Source organism: Columba livia, chromosome W, assembly GCF_036013475.1.
Source record: "Columba livia isolate bColLiv1 breed racing homer chromosome W, bColLiv1.pat.W.v2, whole genome shotgun sequence".
NCBI lineage: Eukaryota > Metazoa > Chordata > Aves > Columbiformes > Columbidae > Columba > Columba livia.
Window position 1 is genome coordinate 7,642,098 of NC_088641.1, and position 17,284 is coordinate 7,659,381.

General features: G+C 44.7%; 1 protein-coding gene across 4 annotated transcripts in view; it reads left to right on the forward strand.

Annotated features, from left to right (window-relative positions):
- The window catches only part of LOC135577081 (E3 ubiquitin-protein ligase KCMF1), an 83,408-nt gene that overhangs the window by 19,102 nt on the left and 47,022 nt on the right, over positions 1–17,284 (forward strand). The window contains exon 2 of one of the 4 annotated variants that reach the window (XM_065044764.1): positions 7,088–7,125. The exons of the other annotated variants lie outside the window; for them this stretch is intronic. The gene's annotated coding sequence lies outside the window, so the exon portion shown is untranslated. The remainder of the gene's footprint in view (positions 1–7,087; positions 7,126–17,284) is intronic. 4 annotated transcript variants of the gene reach the window in all.

Sequence of the window (17,284 nt, forward strand, 5' to 3'; positions counted from 1 at the left end):
CTGCAGCATCATGGGCCCACCGAGCTAGGAAAAGTTCACCTTTATGTTGCCAGTCCAAATCCACCTCAGCTACTTGAATCTTAGCAGGCTGATCCGCTTGCTGGTTGTTTCGATGTTCCTCAGTGGCTTGACTTCTAGGCACATGAGCATCTACATGACATACTTTTACAGGCAGGCTCTCTAGCTGGGCAGCAATGTCTTGCCACAGTGTGGCAGCCCAAATGGATTTACCTCTGCGCTGCCAGTTGCTTCTCTTCCATTGCTGTAACCACCCCCACAAGGCATTTGCTACCATCCATGAGTCGGTGTAGAGATAAAGCACTGGCCACTTTTCTCATTCAGCAATGTCCAAAGCCAGCTGGATGGCTTTCACTTCCGCAAATTGACTTGATTCACCTTGTCCTTCAGTGGCTTCTGTGACTCGTCATGTGGGACTCCACACAGCAGCTTTCCACCTCCGATGTTTTCCTACGAGACCGCAGGATCCATCTGTGAACAGTGCATACTGCTTTCCAGTCTTTGATACTTTATTATACGGTGGTGCTTCTTCAGCATGTGTTATTTCCTCCTCATCTGGTGACATTCCATAGTCTTTACTTTCTGGCCAGTCTGTGATCACTTCTAAGATCCCTGGGCGATTGGGACTCCCTATTTGAGCTCGTTGTGTGATCAACGCAATCCACTTACTCGACGAAGCATTGGTTGCATGGTGCGTAGAGGGAACCTTCCCTTTGAACATCCAGCCCAGCACCGGCAGTCAAGGTGCCAGAAGAAGCTGTGCTTCCCTTCCAATCACTTCTGCAGCAGCTCGGACCCCTTCATATGCTGCTAGTATCTCTTTTTCAGTTGGAGTATAGTTGTCCTCGGATCCTTGACTCTGAAAACCTAAGGGTCGACCTCGAGTTTCTCCTGATGGTTTGTGCCAGAGGCTCCAGGTAGGGCCGCTATCTCTGGCTGCAGTGTAGAGCACATTTTTAACATCTAGTCCAGTCCAGACAGGCCCAAGGGCTACCGCATGAGTTTCCTCACACTTAATTTGTTCAAAGTCTTGCTGTTGTTGTTCAAGGCCCCACTCAAAATCTTTCTTCTTCCAAGTCACTTGACAGAGAGGGCTCACAATTTGGATGTAGTCAGGAATATGCATTCTCCAAAAACCTACAATGCCCAAGAAAGTCTGTGTCTCCTTTTTATTAGTAGGTGGAGACATACCTGCAATTTTCTTGATGACATCCATTGGGATCTGACAATGCCCATCTTGCCATTTTATTCCTAAAAACTGGATCTCTCGTGCAGGTCCCTTGACCTTGCTTCATTTTATGGCAAAACCAGCATTCCAAAGAATCTGAATTATTCTCTCACCTTTCTCGAAGACTCCTTTCGCTGTGTCGCCCCATATGATGATGTCATCAAGCGTTTTGGGGCTTTACCTTGTTCCAGTGTGGTTTGGATCAGTCCACGGCAGATGGTAGGACTGTGTTTCCACCCCTGGGGCAAGCAATGTCGCGTGTACTGGATGCCCCTCCAGGTGAAAGCAAACTGCGGCCTGCACTCTGCTGCTAAAGGAATAGAGAAAATCGCATTAGCAATGTGAGTTGTGGCATACCACTTGGCTGCCTTTGACTGCAGGTCAAATTGCAGTTCTAAGGTGTCAGGCACAGCAGCACTCAATGGTGGCTTAACATCACGATAGTCTCCACTTGTCACTAGACTTATGCACTGGCCAAATTGGGCTGTTAAAAGGTGAGCGAGTCTTACTGATCTCACCCTGGCTTTCCAGTTGACAAATCGACTTCTGGATAGGAATCAAAGAGTCTCAATTGGTGCAATATTGCTGGCGATGCACCCTCGTGGTAGCAACTGGCACCTGCTGATCGTCAACCCTCAGCAGTCCTACAACAGAAGGGTCCTCTGAGAGACCAGGCAAAGTAGACAGCTGTTCAATATTGTCAGTGTCCACAGCTGCTATGCCAAATGCCCTCCAATACCCTTTCGGGTCCTTAAAACACCCTCTCCTGAGGTAGTCTATGCCAAGGATGCACGGAGCATCTGGGCCAGTCACAATGGGATGCTTTTGCCAGTTTTTCCCAGTTAGGTTCATTTCAGCCTCTATTATAGTCAGTTCCTGGGATCCCTCAGTCACTCCAGAAATACTGATAGATTGTGTTCCTTTATAGTTTGAGGGGATTATCGTGCACTGAGCACCAGTGTCCACCGAAGCTTTGTACTCCTGGGGTTGTGTTGTACCAGGCCATCGTATCTGCACAGTCCAGTAAACTCTGTTGTCCCTTTCCTCTGCCTGGCTGGAGGCAGGGCCCCTCTAATTTGTGTTTTGCACAGTCTCTGGGTATGAAATTGGACATGAGCCAGTAATGTGTGCCTGCAGCCTAGAAAGCCAATTGTATCCGTAAAAAGTGTTGCCGGCAGGTCGAGGGAGGTTTTTTGCACCCCCCCTTTCCCCAAACAAACAAATAAAACCCCAACAATATAACAGTCTTTGCCACTTTTCTCAATAGGTTCGTGTTAAAGATATTGCTGTGGAGAGCTTGACTGTACCTTTGCTTCATGTCTGCTGTAGAGTGTTGGGCAAGTCGAACTTAATTGGATCCTTATTAATCACTTGTTACTTGCTTTCTAGATGACTTACACTTTTTATGTGTAGCTTCTGGAATCTGGGGTCTGAAAGCGAAGTGAAACAGCTCCTTTTAACATTGTACTTACATCCATATGCGTTATGAACAGAGCTGAAACTCACTGGCTCAGCAGTACTGGATGGATGGTGCTCATATCTGTAGAATAGGGTCAGACAAATATCCGATGCTGTAGCAGTGGACTCCACAATTATGATAACAGAGAGAGAACAATATCTGGGGATCTGCTTCTGTACCAGGTTGGGGTGGAGGAGAGGTGTCTCATTTGGAGAACAATAACTCTTCCAGCATTCTGGTCTAGTATAGGCCTGTTTTTCTTCTTCCTTTCTATTCAATTACAAATCTACCTTGTGTTTGGCTGTAACCTTGATTCTAACAATTAATTTTGGAAAAACTTTAGTCTGGTTGCTTCCTTTTCCATGCTGCTGTAGGATGATGTTGCATTTTGAAATTCAGTGGTAGTCTTGCATGTGATTCATTAGTCTTTGAGTATGATCAAAGTGCTTCATGCTCCATATAATTTAGGAAGAGAAGCTTAGATAACTCACTTTTCTTCTGGAGAAGATGGTGGTTAAGCTAGTTTTATATGTATGTAGAATATCCAAAGGATTTGGTAATCCTTACTTTGTGTGTTAATGAGGGAAATACCAAGTTAAAGGCCAGAAGGCTAGTTTTTGAAAACTTAACTAGAATGTTACATGAGTGGAACTACCCACAAACATCACATTGCTTCAGTGTCCTGCTAAAGCTTAAGGGTTTTAGTCTGAACTGATTTTCCAACCCTGAGATGCTTTTCTGTATGCACAGCTAAATCTTGCTGTAGTCATTGAGCTTTCTTAGCCAGGAACATTTTCTACTTGAATATCTCAGTTGCAGGTTTTGTGTCGGTCTTAAGTAGGTTTTATAGTGATTAGGGGAAAATACTTTCTACCATTGGTATTTCTGAGAGTTAAATATGCATCCCAAAATATTGCTCAGTGTGCAATGCTTTGTAATGTTTGAGGCAAAGAGCAAGAAACAACTGAATATTTCAGTTTCACTGTATGATTCACCTTGATCATGTATTCTTCCTAAGAAAATTAGCTACTGAATTCTAGTCCTGGCTATTGATTTGTGAAGTTTGTACTGCTTTATAGTTTTGGCAGCTTGGATCTTGAGCTTTTCATTTCAGACAACAATTCTTCTTTGAGGGTTGAAAATACCTTCACATGGCTGCTTTAAGTCATGCCAAATGAAATAGAATCATAAAATCATTAAGGTTGGAAAAGATCCTTAGGATCATTCAATCCAAACATAAAAAAATCACTGCAAAGTCCACCATTAAACCATGTCCCTGGGTAGGTACCACATTTATTAGGTTGGTGCAAAAGTAATTGTGGTTTTTGCATTGCTGAAATTTGTCGTTTGATATTGGAATACATTCTTAAATACATGTGGTTATGGTATACATCATTTTAATGCGCATTTCTCGCTTTGTTTTTTGCTACTGACTTATTACTTGCTGTTTATTTTGTATTTATTTTAGACTATGGAAATGATGTTAGACAAAAAGCAAATTGAAGCTATTTTCTTATTTGAGTTCAGAATGGGTTGTAAAGCAGCAGAGACACCTCACAACATCAGCAACACATTTGGCCCAGGAACTGCTAACAAACGTACAGTGCAGTGGTGGTTCGAGAAGTCTTGCAAAGGAGATGAGAACCTTGAAGATGAGGGGCACAGTGGCCAGCCATCTGAAGTTGACAAAGACCAACAGAGAGCAATCATCAAAGCTGATCTTCTTCAAACTACAGGAAAAGTTGCCGAAGAACTCAACAGCTCATTGTCAACCATTCTACAGTTTTTTGGCATTTGAAGTAAATTGGGAAGGTTAAAAAGCTCGATAAGTTGGTGCCTCATGAGCTGACCAAAGATAAAAAAAATTGTTGTTTTGAAGTGGCATCATCTCTTATTCTACACAACAACAACACTTTCTCGACTGGATTGTGACATGCAACAGAAAGTGGATTGTATATGACAACCAGCGATGACCAGCTCAGCGGCTGGATCAAGAAGAACCTCCAAAGCACTTCGCAAAGCCAAACTTGCAGTAAAAAAAGGCCATGGTCACTGTTTGGTGATCTGCTGCCAGTCTGATCCACTACAGCTTTCTGAATCCTGGCAAAGCCATTACATCTGAGAAGTGTGCTCAGCAAATCAAAGAGATGCACCAAAAACTGCAACGCCTGCAGCTGGCATTGGTCAAAAGAAAGGGCCCAATTCTTCTCCACGACAACATGTGACCACATGTTGCATAACCAACGCTTCAAAGGTTGAACGAATTGGGCTACAAAGTTTGACCTCATCTGCCATATTCACCTCACCTCTTGCCAACCAACTACTACTTCCTCAAGCATCTTGACAGCTTTTGGTGGGAAAAATGCTTCCACAACCAGCAGGATGCAGAAAATGCTTTCCAAGAGTTCATCGAATCCCGAAGCACAGATTTTTACGCTACAGGAATAAACAAACTTATTTATCATTGGCAAAAATGCGTTGATTGTTATGGTTCCTATTTTGATTAATAAAGATGTGTTTGAGCCTAGTTCTAATGATTTAAAATTCACAGTCCAAAACTCCAATTACTTTTGGACCAACATAAAACAAGTCTTTAAAATACCTCTAGTAATGGTGACTCAACTATCTCCTTGGGCAGCCTTTTCCAATGCCTGACAATGCTTTTCATGAATATATTTTTCTTAATATCCAATCTAAACCTCCTTTGGCACAACTTTATCCTATTGCATATTAGTTGGGAAAAAGAGACCAACACCTACCTTGCTCCATCCTCCTTTCACGTAGTTGGAGAGAGAGCAATAAGGTTTCCCCGCAGTCTTCTTTTCTCTAGGCTAAACAACCCCAGTTCTGTCTGTGTCTTCTCATAATATTTGTTATCTAGATCCTTCAGCAGCTTTGTTGCCCTTCTTTGAATTCACTCTAGCAGCTCACTCTCTTCCAGTGAAGAGCCCAAAACTGAACACAGCATTTGAGGTGAGGCCTCACCAGTGCCAAGTACAGAGAGATGATCACTTCTCTAGTCTTTCTGGCCACACTGTTTCTGATACAAGCCAGGATGCTGTTGTCTACCTGGACACACTGCTGGCTCAAATCCAACTGACTAACACCCCCGGGTCCTTTTCCCCTAGGCAATTTTGCAGCCTCTCTTCTCCAGGCCTGCAGCGTTGTATAGGGTTGTTGTGATTCAAGTGTAGGACCTGGCATTTCACCTTCTTGAACCTCGTATAATTGGTCTCAGCCTATTGATCCAGCCTGTTCAGATTCTTCTGTATGGCCTTGCTACCCTCAAGCAGATCAATACTCCCACCCGACTTGGTGTCATCTGCAAACTTACTAAGGATGCACTCGGTCCCCTCATCCAGTTCATTAATAAAGAGATTTAACAGAACTGGCCCCAATACTGTGCCCTGGGGGACACCACTTGTGACCACCTGCCAACTAGATTTGACTCCATTCACTAAAACTCTTTGGGCCTGGCCATGCACTCAGTTCTTTAGCCAGCTAAGAGTACACCCAGCCAAGCTATGAACAGCCAGTTTCTCCAGGAGACTGCTGTGGGGGATGGTGTGAAAGTCTTTACTGAAGTCTAGGTAGACAACATCCGCAGCCTGTCCCTTATCCACTAAGCAGGTCACCTTGTCATAGGAGATAACGTTAGTCAAGCAGCACTTGCCTTTCATGTGGCGATGAGGAACGGCGCATACAGACACAGACAGAGACGCACAGATGTGGAGTTCTTACTAGCAGCAAGAGGAGAGCTAGGCTGAGCTGAGTTTTATTAACAGTTCTCAATTTGTAGGTTTATAGATATGGGGCTGGATGAAGAGCTTAGGGTGTTTTTTCAAAAAATGTTATTCCAAACACACCACACTCACGTTGTGATTGTTTTCAGTCACGTTCTTATGCATATCTTGTGGGCGGCATTCCGACCCGCTCATTCACGTGCCCAGGCCCAACGTTCACACATCATACATATGGGGGTGGTTTTCCAACCTGAGATATCATTCTCACTGACCTGGGCTGTCACTCCTTACACTCATAAGAAACATACTTTTGTATAACCTGTCCAAGGCTATTTAGCTGGAACCGCACATCCTGCTGTTCCCACATCTCCCCTTTTTTTGTTTTTGAACATCTGGTTCACAGTGAGTGCAGGAAGGACCCTGGCTTTATTCTTTACGTTCTGTATCATTCTCCAGCTGATTCAGAGGGCTATAAAAAAAATATTACACAAGTACATCCAATTCCCACAAAAACGCATATATGTGGATTGAGGCCTGAAAACCATGGTTTTGGGTCTAAACACTTTAGGCTATTAGAAAATGTTATCCGTTATGTCTTGCGGTGTTAATTCTTGCAATTCATGCAAATGTTTTTTGCAGGGCACTGGCTAAATCCTGAACCAGGCCTCGCACATTAGGTGAGAATGCTCTCTTGATATGTTGTTTCACTTGAGTCCACTCATAAACACTATAATTCCATTTCAACCGTGCTACACATAAATTCTGTTGAGTATATTCCCAATTGCAATTTAGTTTTATTCTGGTAGCCAAAGTGTTCTGTCTGTCTCCTATCCACAACAGAGCTGCTTCACATGTATTTATTGCAGAGGTGTGAATAGTTGACAAGTTTTATTCTTCCCCTTAGATGACTGCTCTCCAGTCTCAGCAGAAGTTGTCTTTACAGAAAGAAGTTTGACTCCTCCTTTATTTGTGTCATGGAGGCACCCCAAAGTCAGTTTTAGGTGGACAAGTTCCAAGTGAGACTTGGAAATGTGTAGCCAATAAACTGACTAGAAACAGGGTTTATACAATTATTTAGCACTCCAACAACATAAGATACAGGTTCAGATATCAGCTGAGGAAATTATTGGGATAGAACAACATAATAATGAGGGTTCACAATTTGCACACATACACTCACAAGAAATAAAACTAGAGGCCTCTTACTTCGGGGTACTCACAAGAAATAATCACTCGCATGGTTTAGGCAAAGACTCATTCAAGGATATATCCAGTAAATAATCACTCACCCAAATGAGGAGGTGAGGCGTTCTCAGTCCCAGAAAGTCTCCTTAGATGGTGTTCCTCTCTAAGGAAATGGCTTCAGTTCACAGACCCACAGCTCCGAGAAGATCACTCAAAGGGTGTCTTCAGTGGGGACCCCGTTTTATAGTCTGATCAGATGTGGCTGTGGGCATTACAACATAGTCCAGAAGCCTTGCAGCTACTCTGGCCGCCTTCTCTGTTGAGGACCCTGTCAATTGACCGAGGGTCTCACCCCTCCTGCCCCACCAGTTGGTAGAGGTGAATTTACCCTGCCCCAAGGCAGGGGAGGATGTGACTTGACAGCGCCTTGGTACCACCCTATGTCTGTACATGGGGGCAGTCACAGTGGGGTATAAAAGGTGCTAACAGCCATCAACTGCCCCATTGAAGGCTCCAGATCTCAGGGGACCCTGTCACCACAGTCATATGACAGGATACTTTGGAGTGGTGATGCAGTCACCTCTTGCCTCCAAATTCAAAAGGGGGCATTCTGTTGGTGAGTTTGAATGCCTACTGTGGATCATCATACCTTATGTGTCATTTTCCTGTTATACATTATCATTACAAACTAACTTACTAATAAACAATACAGTAGTGCAAATTACAACAATTACAGTTATTAACAAATATTGGAGAAAGCTGGTTAGCCATCCTGATAAGGAAAACAAATGCATTGAAAGTTTTTTCACCAGTTAGTCCCCAGTCCAAATAATGTAAATCTATACCATTCTGATATGCTAGTGCCTCTAATTTACAGGGGGTCTAGTACAAACTCAAAATATCTTCTGTGGTTGCTTTAGATACCTTACACGTTGGAATGTCAGCAGGGAGTTTCAAAGTAGAATTGTGACCTGCATCTCAGTGTTCAAGACCCAGAACGGAAACAAAAGCCAAATTGCTCTGAACCACCCCTCCATCCCCCATCAGTGATAAAACAAGTGAAACTTCTCTGACATGCAGTTGTTAATTGGTTTCTTGGAAATACATACAGGAGGGGTCTCAACAAAATACTGTTGCATTTGATTAAATTTAATCCAATCCTTGTTTTCCAGTAACTGACCTTCTGGTGGTATCCATGTACCACCTACCCAGTGCGTGTCATTGTTACTGCACTGTTGCAGGAGATGATAGCCAAATAGGCTAAGAAAGTGTTAAATGGAGTGAGGGGCCTGCTGCTGCCATCATAGTACTTGTAACTTCTTCAGCTGCCCCCAGGTAACATCACTGGCCTCTTCCTTTGGTCTCTTCTGTTTCTTTGTTGCCCTCTGCTGCAGGGACAGACACTCTATCTCTGGCATTAGGTTCTGCACTGTGTTTTTCCAACTTATCGTTAGGTTTAACGTGTTTCAGAGGAAGCCACTTTGGTCCTGTTTGAAGAGAACACAAGCATACCCCCTCCCCTAGGTGATTAGTTCTCCAGGCCCTTGCCACTTGTAAAGTATATATTTCATTGTCTAATTGTTCCCGAGGCATCTTATTCCCCCTTTTTTGTTTTAATAACATTTGTTTCAGTGTGGAATGCGCCTTTTCAATAACAGCCTGTCCAGTGGGAGAATGTGGAATACCTGTGACATGCAAGACAGATGGGACATCTGTGACATCCAGACAGATGGGGAGGAAGCTGCTTCCCGTAGTCTGAGGGGAATGAAGAACGATTTCAAGGTCTTGGGAAGGATGGTGAAAGACTCAGGGGCTCAAGTGATCTTCTCTTCACTCCTTCCATCTTCAAGTAACGATGTGGGATGCAATAGGAAAGTTCAGTGTCTAAATGATTGGCTCCAAGACTGGTGCTACAGGCAGGGCTTTGGATTTTTTGATAATGGTTGGTTTTATAAGTCACCAGTCTGGACAGTGTCACGCGGGAAAGGTTTATCTCGCAGGGGCAAAAGGATGCTGGGGCAGGAATTAGCTGGGCTCATTTGGAGAGCTTTAAACTGGGCTCGAAGGGGGATGGGGTTGTAGCTGGGCTTGTCCCAGTGGGGCAGCGTGCTAAAACTGATGAGGACCAGGTGGCCTCCTATGCCCCTAGGGAGAAATTGGTGTGCTCTGCTCGCTCCCTGAAATGCCTGTTCACCAATGCGCGCAGCATGGGGAATAAGCAGGAGGAGTTAGAATCCTATGTTCGGTCGGGAGATTATGATCTGGTGGCAATTACGGAAACATGGTGGGACAGTTCACATGACTGGAATGTGGTCATGGATGGCTATGCCCTTTTCAGGAAAGACAGGCCAGCCAGGCATGGTGGTGGAGTTGCTCTCTATGTGAGAGAGCAACTACAATGTACTAAATTCTGCCCAGGAGTGGATGACGAGCGAGTTGAGAGTGTATGGGTCAGGATCAAGGGGCAGGCTGGCAGGGGTGACACTGTTGTGGGCGTCTGTTACAGGCCACCAGATCAGGCTGAGGAAGTTGATGAGGCCTTCTATGGGCAGTTGAGAGTGGCCTCACAGTCACAGGCCCTGGTTGTTGTGGGGGATTTTAACTTCCCTGATGTTTGCTGGAAGGACCATTCAGCCAGCCAGCCACAGTCCAGGAGGTTCCTCCAGTGCATTGATGATAACTTCCTCATGCAGATGGTGGAGGAGCCGACTAGGAGAGGTGCACTGCTGGATCTCATCCTCACTAACAAGGAGGGTCTGGTCGAAGCAGTAAAGGTTGAGGGCTGCCTGGGTTGCAGTGACCACGAGATGGTGGAGTTCAGCATCTTGGGTGGCAGGAACAGCATAGCAAGTAGAATTGCAACCCTGGACTTTAGCAGGGCTAACTTTGGCCTTTTCAAGCAATTGCTGGGGGAAATCCCATGGGCAAGACTGCTTGAAGGAAAAGGGGCCCAAGATAGCTGGATTGCATTCAGAGATTGCTTCTTCCACACTCAGGATCAGAGCATCCCCACACGAAGGAAGTCAAGGAAGGGAGCCAGGAGGCCTGCATGGTTGAATAGGGATCTGTTGGGTATGCTCAAGCAGAAGAGGAGAGTTTACAGGTCATGGAAGCAGGGGCTGGCCGCTTGGGAAGAATATAAGGCTGCTGTTAGAGGATGTAGGAAGGCAGCTAGGATAGCCAAGGCCTCCTTAGAATTACAGCTGGCGAGAGGGGTCTAGGACAGCAAAAAGAACTTTTTCAAATACATAGCAGATAAAACTAATACCAGAGGCAATGTAGGCCCACTGATGAATGGGGTGGGTGCCCTGGTGGCAGAAGATACAGAGAAGGCAGAATTACTGAATGCCTTCTTTGTCTCTGTCTACTCTGCCGGAGGCCGTCCTGGGGAGCCCTGTACCCCTGAGACCCCGGATGAAGCCAGATCAATGGAGGAGTTTGCTTTAGTCGATGAGGACTGGGTTAGGGAGCAATTAAATAGTCTGGACATCCATAAATCCATGGGTCCAGATGGGATGCATCCATGGGTGCTGAGGGAGCTGGCTGAGGTCATTGCTGGACCGCTCTCCATCATCTTTGCCAAGTCTTGGGAAACGGGGGAGGTGCCTGAGGATTGGAGGAAAGCAAATGTCACTCCAGTCTTCAAAAAGGGCAAGAAGGAGGACCCGGGTAATTATAGACCAGTCAGCCTCACCTCTGTCCCTGGGAAAGTAATGGAACAGCTTATCCTTGGTGCCATCTCAAGGCATATCAAGGATAAGAGGGTTATTAGGGGCAGTCAGCATGGCTTTACCAAGGGTAAGTCATGCTTGACCAACCTCATAGCCTTTTATGAGAATGTAACAAGGTGGATGGATGATGGCAGAGCGGTGGATGTGGTCTACCTTGACTTCAGTAAAGCCTTTGACAGAGTCTCCCACAGCATCCTCACAGCTAAGTTGAGGAGGTGTGGTCTAGACAATAGAGTAGTGAGGTGGGTTGCAAACTGGCTTAAGGAGAGAAGCCAGAGAGTGGTAGTCAATGGTGCGGAGTCTAGTTGGAGGCCAGTATCTAGTGGAGTGCCTCAGGGGTCAGTGCTGGGGCCAATATTATTCAATATATTCATTAACGATTTGGACGAGGGAATAGAGTATACTATCAGCAAGTTTGCTGATGACACTAAGGTGGGAGGTGTGGCTGACACGCCAGAAGGCTGTGCTGCCATCCAGCGGGACCTGGACAGGCTGGAGAGTTGGGCGGGGAATAACCTGATGAAATTTAACAAGGGAAAGTGTAGAGTCCTGCATCTGGGTAGGAACAACCCCAGGTTCCAGTATAGGTTGGGGAATGACATATTAGAGAGCAGTGTAGAGGAAAGGGACCTGGGGGTCCTGGTGGACAACAGGATGACCATGAGCCAGCACTGTGCCCTTGTGGCCAGGAAGGCCAATGGCATTCTGGGGTGTATTAGAAGGGGGGTGGTTAGTAGATCGAGAGAGGTCCTCCTTCCCCTCTACTCCGCCCTGGTGAGACCACATCTGGAATATTGTGTCCAGTTCTGGGCCCCTCAGTTCAAGAAGGACAGGGAACTGCTAGAGAGGTTCCAGCGTAGGGCAACCAAGATGATTAAGGGAGTGGAGCACCTCCCTTATGAAGAAAGGCTGAGGGAGCTGGGTCTCTTTAGTTTGGAGAAGAGGAGACTAAGGGGGGACCTCATTAATGTTTATAAATATATAAAGGGTGAGTGCCATGAGGATGGAGCCAGGCTCTTCTCGGTGGCCAACAATGATAGGACAAGGGGTAATGGGATCAAGCTGGAGCACAAGAGGTTCCGCTTAAATTTGAGAAAAAACTTCTTCTCAGTAAGGGTGACATAGCACTGGAACAGGCTGCCCAGGGAGGTTGTGGAGTCTCCTTCTCTGGAGACATTCAAAACCCGCCTGGACATGTTCCTGTGCGACCTCATCTAGGCGTTCCTGCTCCAGCAGGGGGATTGGACTAGATGATCTTTTGAGGTCCCTTCCAATCCCAAACATACTGTGATACTGTGATACTGTGAAAACACCCCATTGCTATAAAAATATTGCATGGATTTGGCAGTGTAGCCAGGACCATTGTCAGTTTTAATCTGTTGTGGCACACCCAGCATAGCAAAACAGCGGGTCCAGTGGTGCTGAACATCTCTGCTTTTCTCACTAGTAGGAGCAGATGCACAAAGCATACCTGAAAAAGTACCTGTAGAGATGTACATATTTCAAATGACCAGAAGATGAGACGTGTAACATCAAACTGCTAAATGGCATTAGCTGTGAGCCCGCGAGGGTTAACTCCAAGGGAGCGTAAATTTGTAATAAGGCCTTGACATTCCAGGCAAGGGGGAACTATGTCTTTTGCTTGTTCGAGTGTCAGATCAAACATCTTTTTTAAAGCAGCAGCATTCTGATGGAAAAAAACATATGAAGCTCTGGCAGACTGGAAGCAGACTTTAGCTACAGTATAAGAGCCTGCAACTGCATTTCCTTCTGTTATGGGACTTGGTAAAGTGGTATGAGAGTGTATATGAGTGACAAACAGTGGGTGCCTGCAATGCTGTAGTGCAGTTTGCAATGATACAAACAATTCAAAGAGCTACTGTTGTGAGATTTCTTTAAGAAAGGTGGAGAGGATGCACTGTAGGACCTTGACTATGTACTCAGAATCACAAATCAGTTTTAGAGGTTCCTCATTAAAAAGTTCTAAGTAATGTAAAGCTGCGCTAAGTTCTGTTAATTGGGTTGAGCCATCAATAATTCTAATAGAATGATGCCAATTGTTATCTTCACGCCAGAGCACTAAAACTTTATGAGATTTCCCTGATCCATCAAAAAAAATAAATGTGCGAGCATGTGGGATCAAACCAAATACAAGTATGGTCTGTGGAGTGATGTCAAAGACATGCAGATTCTGCAGCGTTTTACATTTATGGATGCCAAAAGCTATGCTGTTAAGAAAATCGGCTAGTGCAATTTGCAAGGACATAGATTGTGAATTAAAAAAAATCAAAATCAGATTTCACAAATGATACATATATGACAGATGAATCATGGCCTAATAAGACCTGAATCCATTCCCTGCATTTTTTGATCAGAGTAACAATCAATTCTAGAAGCTGAGTAATAGTTTTATGGAAAGAATTGGGCCAAAAAATCCGTTCGAAATATATCAGTCTATTAGCATTTTCAGCATGCTGTCTCACAATAGCCACAGGTTGGTTCTGTGTTGTAAGTATAAATAGACAAATCTGCAAGTCCAGTCGAATGCAGTCAGCCTGTAAGGTTGTCATAAATTTGTTCATCAAAGTTTCTAACTCTATTTTGGTTGTCATATTTATTGGATATTGTTTTTTCTTACCGGCTCAAAGTCCTGTTTCAGTTCTGTCAGTGTAGTGTTGGCTTTACCGATACTTCGGCTGCCAATAGTAGTGGAAATACAGCATCCAAAATTTCCTTGGAGATTTCTCACTTGCAGCAAGCAGATCTGCACCATCCAAGCAGCTTCTTGTAGGACATGCAACTAAACAGAATTCTCAGAAAATGTTATTTGAGCTTACAATTTATTTAAGAATTCGTGACCCAAGAGAGGTATAGGGCTTTCTAGCAGATACAAGAATTCATCTATTAAAACTTTGCTCCAAATTTGGCATTCCATTGGTTTCAAAAACTGGCCTTTCTTTTCCATGATCTCAAAAACTAGCATGGTGAATTTACTAAGAAGTATCTTACAACTAGTTGCCACAGAATAAGTCTATTAAAAAAAATTTTGGTTTAATTTCCCAGCTTCATTAGAACCACGGATATGCTGGAAATGCCTTTAAATTTCACCCTCAGACTCCTTCATTCATTATTACAGTTCTCCAGCAGCAACATCGCTGCGGTTGGTGAGTGGAATAAAGCCCCCCTTTAGCATCAGGCAGCCAGGTTTTTCTATATATATATATATATATTTTCTTTCTTTTTCTTCTTGCTGCAGTTTAGATACAGGCAAGGCCACGCAGGTGACATAATCGCTGGTACCAAGTGGGAGCTGCCAGGCTCTGGCAGACTCCTCGGTTACAGTGAGCTGAGTTTATCTTGCAGCTTGACACAGGCCTGAAATTTATTTTCAAGCTGTACAGCACAGGCCTGGGATATTTTGCTTTTTTATTTTTCCATTTCATTCCAGCCATAATACACTCTATATGCAATTCCAATTAGCTGAGCAATAGTTACATTCCTCAGCCCCATTTATCTGTTGCAATTTCTTACAGATGTCAATAAACAGCATATTAACCATCAATCCATTATTTTCATTTACCTAGATCCAAATCAGTTTATATTCTAGCAACTTTTAAATACAACCTCTCCCAAGTTCACATCCATCATAGCATTTAGTTGTCTTTCCCATCTCTCCAACTAGCACATAAATTCAATGCAAATCAGAGTTTTAACAAATTAAGTTCTTTTCTGGACTCAAAATTATTAGATAACAATAAGAGCAAATTAACTTACAGTACTGTACTTCATCCCATTTTTCAACGAGGACTGCTTGTCCCTGTTATACCCAGGCATTAGTTGCCACAACTAAAATTTACTCACCCGTCAGATTGCGTAGTTGCATCCACACACACTCTGCTCGATGAAGAGCCTCACAGGGGTCAAACACTCACACGGGGCACCATTTGCGGCAATGAGGAACGACGCATACAGACACAGACAGAGACGCACAGACACAAGAGTTCTTGTTAGCGGTGAGAGCAGAGCTGAGCTGAGTTTTATTAACAGTTCTCAATTTATAGGTTTACAGATATGGGGCTGGACCAAGAGGTTAGACAGGGTGTTTTTTCAAAAAATGTTACCCCAAACACATCACACTTATGTTGTGACTGTTTTCAGTCATGTTCCTATGCATATCTTGTGGGCGGCATTCCGACCCACTCATTCACGCGCCCAGGCCCAACGTTCACACATCATACATATAGGGGCGGTTTTCCAACCCGAAATATCATTTTTACTGGCCTGGGCTATCACTCCTTACGCTCATAAAAAACATACTTTTGTATAACCTGTCCAAGGCTATTTAGCTGGAACCATACATCCTGCCATTCCCACATTTCATAAACCCACGCTGACAGGGCCTGATTGCTTGGTTGTCTTGCATGTGCCATGTGATGGCACTCAGGATGATCTGCTCCATGACCTTCCCTGGCACCGAGGTTAGACCAACAGGTCTCTAATTCCTCGTATCCTTCTTCTGGCCCTTCTTGTAGATGGGCATCACAATCACCAACTCCCAGTCAACTGGAACCTCCCTGTTTCGCCAGGACTGCTGATAAATGATGGAAAGTGGCTTGGTGAGCACCTCTGCCAGCTCCCTCAGTAACCTTGGATGGATCCCATCTGGCCCCAAAGACTTGTGCGTGTCTAAGTCACGTAGCAGGTCACTAACCATTTCCCATTGGATTACTGGGGCTTCATTCTGTTCCCCATCCCTGTCTTCCAGCTCAGGGAGCTGTGTACCTGGAGCACAACTGCTCTTACTGTTAAAGAGTGAGGCAAAGAAGGCATTTAGTACCTCAGCCTTTCCCTCATCTTCTGTCACTATGTTTCCTCCCGCATCCACCAGAGGATGGAGATTCTCCTTAGCCCTCCTTTTGTTGCTGCCAATGTACTTACAGAAACGTTTTTTGTTGCCTTTTACAGCAGTAGCTACATTCAGTTCTAGTTGGGCTTTGGCCCTTCTAATTTTTTCCCTGCATAACTTCACGACATTCTTGTCCTTTTGACTTGTCTGCCCCTTTTCCAAAGGTTATAAATTCTTCCTTTAGTCCTGAGTTACAGCCAAAGCTCTCTGTTCAGCCAGGGCAGTTTTCTTCCCCAACAGCTCATCTTTCGGCACATGGGGACAGCCCGCTCCTGCGCCTCTAAGATTTTCTTCTTGAAGAGCAACCAGTCTTCGTCGATTCCTTTGCCCTTCAGGACTGCCTCCCAAGGGACTCTGTCAATGAGCCTCCTAAACAGGTCAAAGCCTGCTCTCTGGAACTCCAGGGTAGCAGTTCTGCTGACCCCCCCTCCTTACTTCTCTAAGAATAGAAAATTTGATCATTTCATGATTGCTATGCCCAGGGCAACTTCTGACCATCACATCGCCCATGAGTCCTCCTCTGTTTGCAAACAACAGGTCCAGTGGGGGGCCTTCTGTAGTTGGCTCACTCGCCAGCTGTGTCAGGAAGTTGTCTTCCATACACTCCAGGAGCCTCCTATACTGTTTCCTCTGCTGTGTTTGTATTTCCAGTGGACATCTGGTAGGTTGAAGTCCCCCATGAGAACAGGGGCTAGCAATTGTGAGACTTCTCCCAGCTACCTGCAGAATATTTAATTTGTTTCTTCATCCTGGTTGGGTGGTCTGTAACAGACACCCACCAGGATATCTGCCTTGTTGTCTTCCTCCTTATTATTACCCATAGACACTCAACCCTATTGTTACCATCATCAAGCTCTAGACAATCAAAACACTCCCTAACTTTCGGGGCTGTCCCACCTCCTCTCCTTCCTCACCTATCCCTTCTGAAGAGTTTATAGCCTTTCAATGCAGCACTTCAGTTGTGCGAGTCATCCCACCATGTATCTGTGCTGGCAACTATATAATGATTTTGCT